This window comes from Denticeps clupeoides, chromosome 2 (assembly GCF_900700375.1).
Source record: "Denticeps clupeoides chromosome 2, fDenClu1.1, whole genome shotgun sequence".
NCBI classification, from domain to species: domain Eukaryota; kingdom Metazoa; phylum Chordata; class Actinopteri; order Clupeiformes; family Denticipitidae; genus Denticeps; species Denticeps clupeoides.
The window spans coordinates 1-14,673 of record NC_041708.1 but is presented as its reverse complement, the minus strand read 5'-3'; the positions used below and the strand labels follow the sequence as shown (position 1 = coordinate 14,673).

Here is a 14,673-nt window from a genome sequence, read left to right as displayed (position 1 = left end):
TTTAAACCTCGCGTAAATAAAGTGGAAAATAAAGTGATTGTCACTTGTGAGACACAGCAGTACAGCACACAGTGCACACAGTGAAATTTGTCCTCTGCATTTAACCCATCGCCCACAGCCATGACAGGCGCCCGGGGAGCAGTGTGTGGGGATGGTGGCTTTGCTCAGTGGCACCTCAGTGGCACCTTGGCAGATCGGGATTCAAACCGGCAACCTTCTGATTACGGGGCCGCTTCCTTAACCGCTGCCCCACTCGGGAGAGAGGCCATTTGACAAAGATATGGAGATATGGAGAACACAGAGGTGATGAACCTCTATGCAAGACAAAAGCGCAGAACGTCATGGACCTGCGACTTCCCATCTTACTCTGTTAAAATAATGAAACATTTACGAAGGTGACCAGGTTCATTTTGAATCCAGTTAATCGAGCGAACTGGCAGATTATTTTCACTTAACCGTTATGAAGACGTGAAGATGGAAAAAAGAACACGGCTGACCAGATCACTCTGTGGACGTTTTCATTCTGCAACACACGTTTCGAGACGCCTGCTCGGTCGGGCGTTAGGACCCGGGGGAGCCGCTTCGGGGGCGGGTGGAGATAAAAGACGCACCGCGCTGCTGCGCCTTTATTCTCCGCTGCCTGCGCTCGGTGCGTCGCCTGTGCGCAGCCGCGAGGGAGGAGGATGTCGGTCTGGGAGCGTTGAGGAGGACCGTCTGAAGCGCCATGTCCCTGAACCGCAGCACCGAGTGGGAACATTTCGAGGAGCGGGGCCGGACGCAGCGCGCAACGCGCGGCAGCGGCGGTAGCGGCGGCGGCGGCTCCAGGGGTCCCGGGCTGACGAGTCCGGCGCACAGCGCGCACTGCAGCTTCTACCGGACGCGCACGCTGCAGTCGCTCACCTCCGAGAGGAAGGCCAAGAAGGTCCGCTTCTACCGCAACGGGGACAAGTACTTCAAGGGCCTGGTCTACGCCGTGTCCGGCGAGCGCTTCCGGTCGCTGGACGCGCTGCTGATGGAGCTGACGCGCTCCCTGTCCGACAACGTCAACCTGCCGCAGGGCGTCCGCAACATCTACACGGTGGACGGGAGCCAGAAGGTCGCCAGTCTCGACGACCTCGTGGAAGGTGGGTGGAAGCAGGTAGAACAGTCCCCGTTCTGACCACGATCCTTATTGATTGTGTGTGTGTGTGTGTGTGTGTGTGTGTGTGTGAGAGAGAGATCCTTTTCCCTTCCGGCTTCAACCAGACGTCCTCCATTCTTGCCCCAGGTTGATCTCGGTAGCAGTGCAGTGTGGCTCCGACCTCCAGAATCCTATTCATACATAATGGGTTACTGTCAGTGTCTCTCACACACACACTCACACACACACACACACACTGTGTCCGTCTCTGTTGTTGTCAGTGTTCAGGTCCGGTTGTGTGTCCTGATCTGGGTCACCGGCTGTATTCATGCTGGGACTGCAGTGCAGTGCGCAAGTGCAGCATCTCTGGCACCTGGCGTCCCGGTCCCCCGAGGTGCCACTGAGCAAAGCACCGTCCCCACACACCGCTCCCGGGCGCCTGTCATGGCTGCCCACTGCTCACCAAGGGTGATGGTTAAAAGCAGAGGACACATTTCGTTGTGTCACCGTGTGCTGTGCAGCAGTGTATCACAATGACAATCACTTCACTTTCACTTTACCTTGTTCATATTTTATGTATATAAGTCTACGTGTGTTACATTTGACCTGCAGGCCTGTCTGCTTGGTCACTTTGTTGCGCTGGGAGAAAATGCCTGCCCTTGGTTAGCTACCCAGCATGCCCTCTTGTAGCAGTGGTCCAGGCCGTGGAACATGTCCGAAAGAATAAAACATCAAATCATCGTCTCGTCACACCCCGTCATAGTTTTTGATCCCTAGAAAGCTGAAAAGAGTTTAAAACGAGATGCTTTAGAACTTTGGGTTCCTGTTGTGTGTACTTTCTGGTGAGTTGTGGTTATTACATGGTTATTATGCACTTTTTATTTGCGCATGAAGGGTTAGATGTGCAGGAGAAGATATATAACTTGTGTGTTTCTCAATTCAGGTGGAGTCCAGATGTACACTGAATGTTTTTTTTTTTTTTTAAAGTCCATCCATCGCCATTCGGTCATATTTCATCTTCAGTGCGTGCTGGGATTTTATTGCTGTTCTGCTGTCTGGTGTGAGTGAAGAAATGTCAAATGGGCTGCTGGGATTTAACAGTCCAGACGCTGGTTTCCAGAATGGAACTGGGTGTGTCTTGCACTTTTAATGAAGAGTGTTGATGAACAAGACAGGAAGTGAATCAGTGTTTGATTCGCAGCTTCCTCTGACTGTGATTTGTTTATGTGTGTGTGTGTGTGTGTGTAACTCATTCCTCACTGCCACATATACAGATAAAATAATTGAATTGTGACGGGATCTCTACATGTTTTATGATGTAAATTGAACGTAGCCACAGTGTGAACACATGGCAGAAAGAGGAGAATCCGTAACAGCCTCTTACCGCTTCCTTCGAAACCTATGAAGGAGTAAAGGAAAGGTGTGTGGTGGGCTGATAACAATGAAACAGACAAATCCGGTTCAGAATTCCTGCTTCAAGGCCTCTGTTTTCCTCGCTGAAAGCCTTTTTGAGACTAAGGAAATGTGGTCTAAGGCAACACACACACACACAAGCATACTTTGGTCTGGAGGAAGTCGAGTACTCAACATGGAAAGGGAGCATCCTGCTCTGGCTTTTGTTCCACCCGGAAACTGTAACTGTTTGAGATCGGGAATGCAGCTGAACGCTGATGGTGGCTCGGATTTCCACAGTGTCATACGACAATTCAGTGTTTCGTTTATAGAGGACCGCAAAGTTCGTCACGGCAGAGGGACAGTGCCACAAAACCTCGAAATATAAAATGAATTTCACCTCAGACTACAGCTTTTTTGCAGGTTTGGATGTCTGGGTTGCTGAGGCATATGGAAGCATGGTTTTATATGCTAATAAACTGTTTATTACCTCTGGTGTCTTCGGTTTCAGTCTGGCACTGTCAGAAAAAGCACCACAGCACAGAAACCTCTACCCTCTTCTCTCCTGCAGGTGAGATAAGTTATGTGTGCGCCTCCAACGAACCCTACAGGAAGGTGGACTACACCAAGAACGTCAACCCCAATTGGTCAGTGGGCGTGAAGTCGGGAACGTCGCGCTCCCTGTCTTCCCTCAGTTCGCTTAAAAATGATCTGCTGCGCGAGAGCAAGGACTTCATCAAGCCCAAGCTGGTGACGGTCATACGCGGTGGCGTGAGGCCACGCAAGGCGGTGCGCGTCCTGCTGAACAAGAAGACGGCGCATTCCTTCGAGCAGGTCCTCAACGACATCACAGATGCCATCAAGCTGGACTCTGGCGCCGTGAAGAGGCTTTACACGCTTGAGGGCAAACAGGTGAGAAGAACCTCTGCGTGCATTCACACGATCCTGGAAAAGAGAGAAAAAAGCACCTGCATATTCCATATTTCTCAGAAATTAGTGCTTAGATCTCTATTTTTCCGAGGCTAGATAGATGATCATTTCTCCAAAATGGAGCAGTTCATGCATCTATGGAGGAATTCGGTCAGTATACTTTGTAACCAATTCAGCATCTGACTGTGACTAAAAATGACAGCAGTGTTATTATGCAAATGTTACATTGAAACATGTTATACTTGCATTTAATACATAATACAACAACAAAGAAATTATAACAAACTAAGCCCACAAATAAATAAATGTAATAATTCTAACAGCTATCAGAATAAAAGCAGAAAATGTGATGTGAAGATACTAGCGAAGAGGATTTAACAAGAGAAGCTGAACCATCGTTAGCATCCTTAATTAATGTCATTTTAATTGTGAGCATGGGTGCTATCGTTGTTGTAAAGATGGAATATTTGAAATATGAAATAAATCATTAATATGTATAAGGAACACAGGGTGTTAGATACTCGCCTATGCACCATCACTTTGGGCTGTGGTGGCCTAGCGCGTAACGAAACGGACCCGTAATCAGAAGGTTGCTGGTTCAGGTGACTCCAAGTTGCCACTGAGGTGCCACTGAGGGTGAGGGTTAAAAACAGTGGACACATTTCGTTGTGTCACCATGTGCTGTGCTGCAGTGTTTCACATTGACTATCACATCATTTTACTTCACTATGAACCAGAAGACCACAAAGTCACAGGTCCAAAGTCACAGGTTCTCTTTGAGAACTGAAACACGGTTATGTTAATCGCAGTTTACATATATCTTCACATTTTGAGATTGGAGATTGGAAGTTAAGTTTATCTTGGAATACTAATGCAGTTCCTGAAGCTATTTCAGGACAACTGCTCCAGGGTGTGTTCATGTCCAGTTGCTAACATGCAGTCTAATCCGACAGTGATGTAATCGGTACAATTTGGCCTCTTTATCCGCTCAATTCAGAGATGGATCAATGCAAACTGATTGAAGCCATAATCAAGTCCACCACTATAATAATTTTTTTGGATAAATGTGGGACTTAGGATCTGTGGCCTTTAATCAAACTATTTATTATGAGTGTTTCCTCTACAATTTAGTGAAATTCATTTAATTTACATCATGGATTAAAACATAACTGTAAAGTTAAGGCTTTACAATGACAGCCTGAATCAATGTGTTTGTGGACTCTACACTCACCAGAGAGAGTGTAGAGAGAGAATGATTTATTCTTTTACAAACTTGCATGGTAAAATGGGGATTGGATGAAACAAAATGCATTCTTTCTCATAACCCTGAAAAACATGTCCCACGATATTTCCCATGTCTTTCAAGCCAACATCGTGCAACAGGAGTCATCCCTGATGGTCTCCCCAAGATCTGTGTTTTTTTATTTCTGGTCTGAGGATCCTGGAGCTTCTGCTCGTGAGATTCACACATCGATTCATATATGATCAATGTCTCACTGAGATCAGACAATTAATAAATGAATGCGTTATGAAGCAGAGTCTGCTGTGGTCAGGTTGTGGATTAGAATGTTGGATTTAATCCTGCAGATTGATTTATTTACTGTACGGTGAGAGGTTGGGATCTCTCTGTTGAGTTAAGCGGCTTTTAACACCCCAAGATATCAGACACCGAGCCACAGGCAACGTGCTCCTGATGTCCTCACTCTGCCATGAAGAGTTTTTCATTATGAAAAGTATGTGGAACAATGTCCAAAATTGTCTTTTTTTTCGTGGCGAAGGAAAGCTGTAGATAGAATGTAGAATAGAATGTGTCCTAATAAAAATCCAAACTACAGGTAAACATGCAGCCTAGGCTGAGCAGATTTCAGAGTTTAGAACCGGGACATTTCGCTAGAAAGATGTAAGATGTGGTGTGTGTGTGTGTGTGTGTGTATGCACGCATGTGTCCTCCCCCATTGGGCACCCTGCTGGGTTCAGAGAGCGACACTGGGGTAATTAGACCTAAAGGCTTCTGGGATTTTGAATGCGTCTGGCAGGTGCGGCTATGTTCGGGTGTGGGCGTGGCTGTGGGTGGGGGAGGGGCTCTGGACGAACGTTATCTGCTTCTTCTTCCTTGTCGGAAACGTCACAGTTCATTCTGCTGTTTCCCTCCGCTCCTGGACCAGGTTGAAGTGTTTTACTGCTTCCTCAGCCCTGCAGTGAAGACCCTCACCATCTTGCCACCCCTACCGAAACAGCCCGAGACCACATGTCTGTTGGTGTGATCCAGGTTTCTTCTGCCAAGCCCTGTCAATCAAGCTTAGAGCTGCAGGTGTCGTGCCCGACTTGGATGCTAAATGCGGTGCAAATATTTTCATTGTCTAAATATTAGTCAACTTTATTGTCATCTCACTACATACAAGTACACAGAGAGACGAGATTGTAAGGCTTTGGAGATTCACAGTGATTACCTGAAATGGAAAATAGGAAAATATTGAAATAGAATTTATTGCTACAAATGCATAAAATATTAACAGAGCAGGAAAATAGCTTCATGTTTGAGAGAAGTGCAGGATTCCGGGACGTGTAGGTGGTGTTGGGTGGGACCTGGAGCTCGGTGCTGCGGTGGGTGGGTGGGTGGGTGGGTGATGAGGATTAAAATAATGCAGTCTAATCATGTCTCTGGCCTTTCTAGTGCAATTCTAATTGTAGGCCTATGATGTGAGAGCAAGACAAGGAAGGGTGTGTGCCCTTGTTCTGGTCCGGTGTCTGGGGGAGGGGTGGCGCTTGTTTGATTGGCAGGTGTCCCCAGGCCTGGATTAGTAGAACAAAAGCTATGAATGTATCAGTCTGTTCATGAGATTCAACATCAAAGGACCGACACTGGGATGATTTCTGGCAAGACAGGCACTCTGTGTCCGTGTGTGTGTGTGTGTGTGTGTGTGTGTGTGTGTGTGTGAGAGAGAGAGACAGACAGACAGAGATCTGGGAGAGTTGAACCTGAAGGCTGGGCGAAGCTCACGGGTCAATCGAGTTCAGTTCGAGGTGCGACCTGCTACAGCTTGAAGAGATCCTCCTCCTGCTGCCAATTCAGTTGTTTTATTTGGATTGAATTATTCTTTAATTTATGGTTTTCTCAGCTTCTTCTCAGTTTACACAGACCTGACATTGCTGTTCTTTTTGTTAGTAGAAACCTGTTTCTGATGACAGTGAAAGTGAAAGTGAAGTGATTGTCACACGTGATACACAGCAGCACAGCACACAGTGCACACAGTGAAATTTGTCCTCTGCATTTAACCCATCACCCTGAGTGAGCAGTGGGCAGCCATGACAGGCGCCCGGGGAGCAGTGTGTGGGGACGGTGCTTTGCTCAGTGGCACCTCAGTGGTACCTTGGCAGATCGGGATTCAAACCAGCAACCTTCTGATTACGGGGCCGCTTTCTTAACCGCTAGGCCACCACTGCCCCAAAACACCAGTGCACCTCAGTGGACCACAATTCAAACATTTTTTCTCAAAGCAAAATGTAATGAGCAGGACCGTTAGTTTTGGTCCATGAGTGGGCTTCCTGGTGGGGAAGAGGAGCCTGCAGCCATGCTCAGCATGCTGCAGAAAGATGAAGTACAACACTTGGTTGAAGTCTAACAACCATTTTACACTGTTCAACTTCAGATTTTTGTAAGATGACCCTTTGTCCCTAAATTTAATGAGGCCCTTATCCAGAGCGACTTACAATCAGTATTTACAGGGACAGTCCCCCTGGAGCAACTTAGGGTTAAGTGTCTTGCTCAGGGACACAGTGGTAGTAGCCTAGTGGGTAACACACTCGCCTATGAACCAGAAGACCCAGGTTCAAATCCCACCCAGTCTGGCAGGAAGTAGAATTTCTTGCTACAAATGCATAAAATATTAGCAGAGCAGGAAAATAGCTTCACGTTAGTGTGTTAGACTTCAACAAAAGGAGTTGAAAATGGATGAGAGAAGTGCCCAACATTCTAATGCACAATGCGCCACTGATGGCGGTGGGTAGTGAGGTAATAGTTAACAGGCACCAGGGAGCAGCGGACATTTAATGCCTCTCCTCCCCTACAGATCCACCTAGATGGAGAGAGCGAAACAGTTGCCATCGGAATTGTCTACAATCAGAGGTTCAGGAAAATCAGATTCAAAGCTGCACTAAGACTGACTGGCATCCGGCCGACCCTCTTATCCAGACACACAGGGCGGACATGTGACGATGCAGTCTGTTCTGCTGGCACCATGTCCTCCTCGCAGCAGACGAGAGACTTTATTTTAAATGCATTAAAGGTCCCCTATCATGAAATTTTCACTTTGTGAGATTTAACATTAACATGAGTACCCCTAGCCTGTCTATGGTCCTGAAGTGGCTAGAAATGGTGATGAGGTGTAAAGAGTGTTTTGGCCATTCTGCTTCACCGTTCAGAGAGCTCAGCTCAGATGGTCAGATCTGGAATGTCTCTTTTTATGATGTCATAAGGGGAAAGGTTACCTCCCCTTTCTCATGCTTTGTCCGCTCAGAGAATTTCCCGGCCTGCCCCTAAAAAATTATCTCCACTGACCGTAATGCTTCCGAATTGCAGTTGCTTGGATTGGATGTAAAAAAAGAGCACATATGTATTTTTAGTTCTGTCACAAGAGATTTATTTATTTGTTTGTCTGTTATAGAAAAATATAAAATATAGACACTATCCTGTTTGCGGTGTTGATGATGTAATTTCCACAAAAGCTCGCACTATAGGCCGCTTTCCTCCTCATTAGCATTTTAAACTACAGACACTGAAACGGCGCATCCAGGGGAAATCTTGTTGTGGGACTGACTCAAAGTGGCTGTAATTCTGCACAAAGGCTGAATTTCGGAACGAGACTTCAGACGCAGTATTAGCGGACCACTAAGACCGATGTAAAAGCAAAAACTTTCATGCCAGGGGACCTTTTTAAGCAGGTTTTTTTGTGGGGAAGTTGTGATGTGTAAGGTTGTGACAACCAGCAGACTGCGCTGCCACATATGAGTGTATGACCGGAATTATGGGATGTCCTAAGAAATGCACCTTGTCTCTAGACTCTGTGACATTATGACAAGGCTAGCTAACATGCTGTTGATCTTTTACCAGAGTACACAGAAATTCCCCCATGCTACAATCAAGAAATTAAAACAATATCCCTTCTTCATTTAAACATTTGATATCGAGTGAGTGCAGTAATAGTTATCACACACTTTAGTGCTAATTTAGGTTCTTTTAATTATCTTTTTGTTTAATTATAACATCTCACCATAGTTTCTGAAATTAGAATATTAGAATCTCTTTTCGAAAATGTGGCCTTTCCCTGCTAGTAAAGTTCAGACGTGTGGTGATGAAGTTTTAAAGATGTAGTTTCTCTGCCCGCTGTCCTGATTCAGATCAAACCTCCACTAAAGTCTGTCTTGACCTTTAGAGTTTATGTCCCGGAGGATATCTGTTCAGATCATGGTTTGGTTTGGTAATGTTGGCCATCTTGTTTCATCGTCCGGAGGAGACTGGTGTGGCTGTTTCTTATCCCCCCTGCCTGTGACTGTATCATGAGTATAAAATTTGCCCTTATAAATTCTGCAGCAGTCAGGAAGAATGTGAACATGGAGCTGCCAACTCGGTTGATGATGACACCCATGCAGACTGAAAAGTTCTGCTGGGTCAGCAGTGTCCCCTTTCCCATCAGCCTTTTCTCCTCTCTGTCACCTACATCATCGTGTACCTTAATCACAAAATGAAGTATTTGCAGAACCCTTCCTCTGGCCCAGTGTGCTTTTAGTCGCTGTTGTGCTGCTGATGTCCTTTGTTCAGAACTCTGCTGGCGGTCAGGAGGGGTCTGTTGACCATCTGCCCTAGTTATCCTCCAGTCGCTGGCCATGGCCCCCACTAGAGCTCAGTATGAAGACCATCTGTCCATCTTCCTACTGTGCATCCACACACAGAAACACAACCAGGGTCTCCTCTCTTTTTCTGGAGAACAGTAATTGCTGCTTTTCAGAACCAGAAAACCTGTAATTCTGAACATGCTGCAGTGCAGTGAAGTGTTCTAGCAGGACGTTGTTCTCGAGGCTCCACTGTAATTATCTGAGAAGGGTGTCTGTGGGAGGATGTTACTCCTGGCAATTAATTATAGATGTTAAGTAGCTAACATAAACGGAGTTTCAAAAATACCCAAAGGAGTTGCCGTTTTCCGTGTTAAACGTGTGTTTGATTAGGTGCTGATGACTTTCCTGGTTTATGTCCAACACAAGGTGATGCACAGACATGTATAGAGTGTATCAGCCTATAATACACACACCTCTCTCTTTCTCCTCCCTTTCTCCTTTCCCAGATCACGTGCCTGCAGGACTTTTTGGTGAGGATGACGTGTTCGTCGCATGTGGGCCTGAGAAGTACCGCTATGCCCAGGATGACTTTGTCCTGGATCACAGCGGTGAGTGGCCACCCCCACCCTGACTCCCTTCAACTCTCCAGATCTCCAGATGCACCACACCCCAGGCAGGAGGAACGGTGATGGCTTCTGAATCTGTGCTCTGCTCTTCTCTATTCTGTTAGTAAAACAGAAGACCACAAAGTCCCAGGTTCAACCCCACTTACTACCATTGTGTCCCTGAGCAAGACACTTAACCCTGAGTGTCTCCAGGGGGGGGCTGTCCCTGTAAATTCGGATCGTAAATTTCTCTGGATTAGGGCGTTTGATCAATGCCATAAATTGACATAAAACTGTCTGGTTCTCGCTACTCGATTCTTTTATTTATTGGAACCTTGACTGAGATCCTAGGAGAGGAAACAGTTCCTGTTCCTCCTCATCTTCCACTACTGTTTGTTTCAGGAGCGAAATAAGAGATGCTGGAGATTCCAGTACCTTTTATTGGGTGGGCGGAGCACAGCCCCTCCAGCTTCTCTGTCCTACATCTTATACCCTGTCCCAGATTGAGAGAACTAGGGCTGATACGGCTGATGTCAGAACCTGTAGCTACTTTCCCAGACTTTTAAAATGCCATTTAAACAGTAAATGGTCACCCAACCGATCAGTTACACCATGAGGCAGGTTCTGACTGTTCTCTGCTGAGAAGAAGGGCAGATGAGCAGAGCACAGTGTTAGTGTTTATTTCTGGTGAGAGCAGCTAACATCTGATGGAGGATCACCATGATTATTTAAATTTTATGTGTGTGTGTGTGTGTGTGTGTAAGTTCAGAATGTGATGGTCAGAATATCTTGTTTAAGTCACAGCTTCATACAGGATCTATTCTTACTCTCCTCAAAGGGCCAAGTGTGTAATTTTACTCTGTCCTCTATATCCAGCTCTACCCTAGAGAACTGGGACATTCAATTGAGGTCTTCAGCGTTCCTGATGCAGACAATTTCCACATAAAAGATGCCGTCACATAATCCACAAAATGCAGTTTCCAACATGTCTCTCTCTCACAGCACTGCACAGCACTACCCTCTATTGTTATTCATGAAATAATATTGATATAAAAAATATCTGTCCGTCCCAAATAATATGAAAAATATACTTCAAAAATCAACAAAAATAAAGGTTCTACATTTACATGTAAATTAATGCATGTGTGTAAAATAACAATGTGGTTTTAAAAATTACATTTTTTTAGATTTATAAGTTCCGTGTTAGATTTCCGTCACATATCCTGATTGTTGGACTGTACCAGCAGGTTTTCTTCAGAGTAAAAGCATTTGGTTAGTGTTTGGTAACTGACTACAGGAAAACGTGGTAAATCTCATCCTGCCATGTTTTTTTCTGTATGACCTCTGTATGAAGAACTCTTGTTGTTGGGGTTACAGAGTGTCGGGTGCTGAAGTCGTCTTACACCCGCTCCTCCGCTCCTGTTGCACACACTGCTGCACCCAAGAGCCCAGGATCATCTCGCCGCAGCAAGTCTCCTGGGACAGGTGTGAAGCTGTACCTAGACACACACATATACACTAGGGGTGCAATGGTTCTTGGTAAAATACCAAATCTTTCTGTTAAGTCCAATGCGCCCTTATGGACCACAGGGATCTTGAAACTGGTCCAGAAATGTTCACTGATTGGACATTAAACTGTTAACTGAGACTGTTAAACTGTAAATGGCCATGTGCGAAAGCCCACTCGCCCCATATAAAATCAGTATAAAATAAATTTAAATCTTTAAAAAGGAAACTCAGCTGAGTGGGAAACTAGTGGCACAAATGGTACGACAATATTGTGGAAATTCTTCTTCTTGCTATCTTTTCTCCCAGCACGACGAGCTCCGGGCCACTATTCAACCAGCAGCCAGTCACCAGTCAAGTCCCCAGGTAAATTCTTCTAGATACTAATGTGTCTTGGCCCGAATGGTTCCTGACACTCCAGGCCAGGTTTTCCATCTCTCTTGTATCCTGAATGTCATGTTTTTTTATTTTTTTTATTAAACCCTTGTTGATTGTGCAAACGTGTCTTCCATGCACTGCGCCGCAACAGTATGTCTCACTATTCAGAATACTATCCTAACTGTTAATCCTGGAAGTTCCAGGATTGTAAAGCCTGGAAGTACCACAGCCATACGGATCCTTGGATCTCATGGTCCTTCCTGTCCTCTCTGCCAGCCAGACAGCCAGTGCTCTGTTTATAGCCCTTGGCATCTTGCGTAGCATCTAATCTTTATCTGCTGGCTCCAGACGTGGATAGAGCTTCTTAGGTCCGAATCCACCAGTGGTCAAATAAAAGTGATCCAGTGAGAATGAGCACTGCGAAGTGCAGTCAGTGTTATGCCGGCACCAAATTCTTCTCAGGCAGGGTAGAGGGACATCTGCTGTTGTGGGATTTTGATGCATCAGTGTCCAGCAGCTGTGCTGTGGTCAGCAACTGACTGCTGCTTTGCCTTTATAGTGAATGGCATCCCAAGCAGCCAGATGTCCACGCCCAAATCCACAAAGTCTTCCAGCTTCTCCCCCACCAGCCCCCGCAGCACACGCAACTTCAAGGTAAGATGGCCACCACGGTGACCAGGGAACATTCTGGGGAAAAAAGTCTTTATTTTCTGATGGGGATAATCAGACAGTAAGGGAATGAAAGCGTGTGTGTAATAGGATGGGGAGGATCAGGGATGTCCTGGGTACTATGGATTACTCCCTGTCATGTTAAATTACAAAAAGCCGTGTGGTCATGTGACCAAACTGGCACACAAACACCTCTAAAGTTGCCAGGCATGGTCCTCTATAACAACATAAGCTGAAAGATGCTTTTATGTTATTGAAGAATGAAACAAATTCTTTAGTTGGGTTTATAGTGGAATGTTCCATTCTACATTCTGGATAACACACTTAGTTACATACTGGCTGACAACCTGACCCTCCAAAACTTGCAGGGTTTGGCACCCACCCACTACTCCTAGTGTGTATAAACACACCTATCTATGGTTGATATGTAGGTGCGCCCACATATCTTGATATGAAAATATGAATAATAATACGGTTATATACAGACATACACAATACTACACCAATTTGAGAAAAAAAAATATTATTAAAAAAAACATAGAAAGGTGTCAGAAGACTCAGATTGCTGTGTATAGGGCTGCATGGCCACAGCCCAGTCAGAGTGACCATGCAGATCTGCTGGTGGCTGAAGGTTAATATGAAGCTGATTGTTACATCCTGGACATGGGTAGAACTGGGGATGGGGAAACAGTGGATTTGTTGCTAATTTTTCTAGAGCAAATACTTCTGCAGCAGTCATTTTCAACTTATTTTTCAACTTGGCCTGAATGCTTAATGCTCCTTTTTTCCTCTCCATACGCAATTAGTCTGTGTCCTCTGATGGAATGTGTGGGTTAGAGTTCTTTCTTGCTGGTGAAGTGGGCTTTACTATTATCCTGTATTTAGAACAGTGCAGTGAATGAGTCCTGTGGTGTTTTTCTAGAGCAGCTCTGATGAATGCTTCAGTGTATCTGAGCCTTTTTTGAAGGGCAGCCTCAATTTTAGGCCAGATTGCATCATTGACACAATTACGGAAATATCTTTTCACTTCTAGTTTAGTTGCAAGAGCGAAGGAAGGATCCCCACAGACACATAGCACAGGGAAAGTGGTACTGTGGTGCAGCTCGACTGCATTTTCACACACTTGTGCATTCTTACATTTACAGCATTTATCACACGCTCTTATCCAGAGCGACTTACAATCAGTAGTGACAGACACAGTCCCAGTGGTGACACTCAGGGTTACAGGTCTTGCTCAGGGACACAATGGTAGTAAGTGGGGTTTGAACCTGTGACTTTGTTGTCTTCTGGTTCGCAGGCGAGTGCGTTTTTCACTAGGCTACTACCAGCCCGCCTTCAGGTTGACTCTGGAGCAGGGCTATGAAAATACTGCTGCAGATTCTTCTGCCCACACACTGATACACTGAGACACACATGCCTGTGAAAATGCTCCTGCTGTACGACCCGTCTGCTCTCAGTATGGCCTGTCCATGCTATTAGGAGCTTTTTAACAACCCATTATGAACGCCGACCTGATGTCTGCAGCATCATTTGAAGCCCTCTGGGTTTCTCAGGGTGCCGAGAAACACATTTCAGAGCTGCTTTCCTGCTGATGTATGTAACCACCTATGATCGGTTATAAATGGACTTTGGGAGAGATGTTGCCCCAGCTGCTGTCACGGCCCTCACCATGTACAAATGTTGTAATTTGAGATGGTTAGGCTCCTCCCATCTTAATGCTCCTTCCTCCCTCAGATTCCACCTCATCACGTTTCTTCACCCAACGTGAACGGTTCAGCAGAGCAGCCTCCTCCTGAAGGTACGAGTTTCCTCTCCACCTGGCAGTAGAAGCACCACACTTCTGTCCCTCACCTCTGATCTTTCTTCTGTGTGCCTTACACCTGATGTTTCACGCACACACACACACACACACATTCTTGTACATGCTACATAGTGAGGTCCGAGTAAATCCACTCACAAAGTGAGGACCACCAGTTCTACATGACACAGGGAAACAAAACTAATCATTCTGGACACTAGGTGGCACATTTTCAATACACCCCTTTAGAACTAATTAAACACAATTTTTAGAAAAAGTTTTAAACCAACGATGTGAGGACCGATTTTTATTTATTTATTTATTTTGCCAACAATAATTTAAGCTTGATTTTAGAGTAAAAATATGATGATAAAACACTCTAATGTATTTGCCCACTAAAAATAGTCACTTAAGTAAGCCCATAGTCTATTTAGTACTTAAAC

The 14,673-nt window shown here is 45.4% G+C and overlaps 1 pseudogene; it reads left to right on the top strand.

Moving 5' to 3' along the window:
• Positions 1-602: 602 nt before the first annotated feature.
• On the top strand, positions 603-14,283 carry LOC114784417 (serine/threonine-protein kinase DCLK2-like; annotated as a pseudogene).
• Positions 14,284-14,673: the final 390 nt, after the last annotated feature.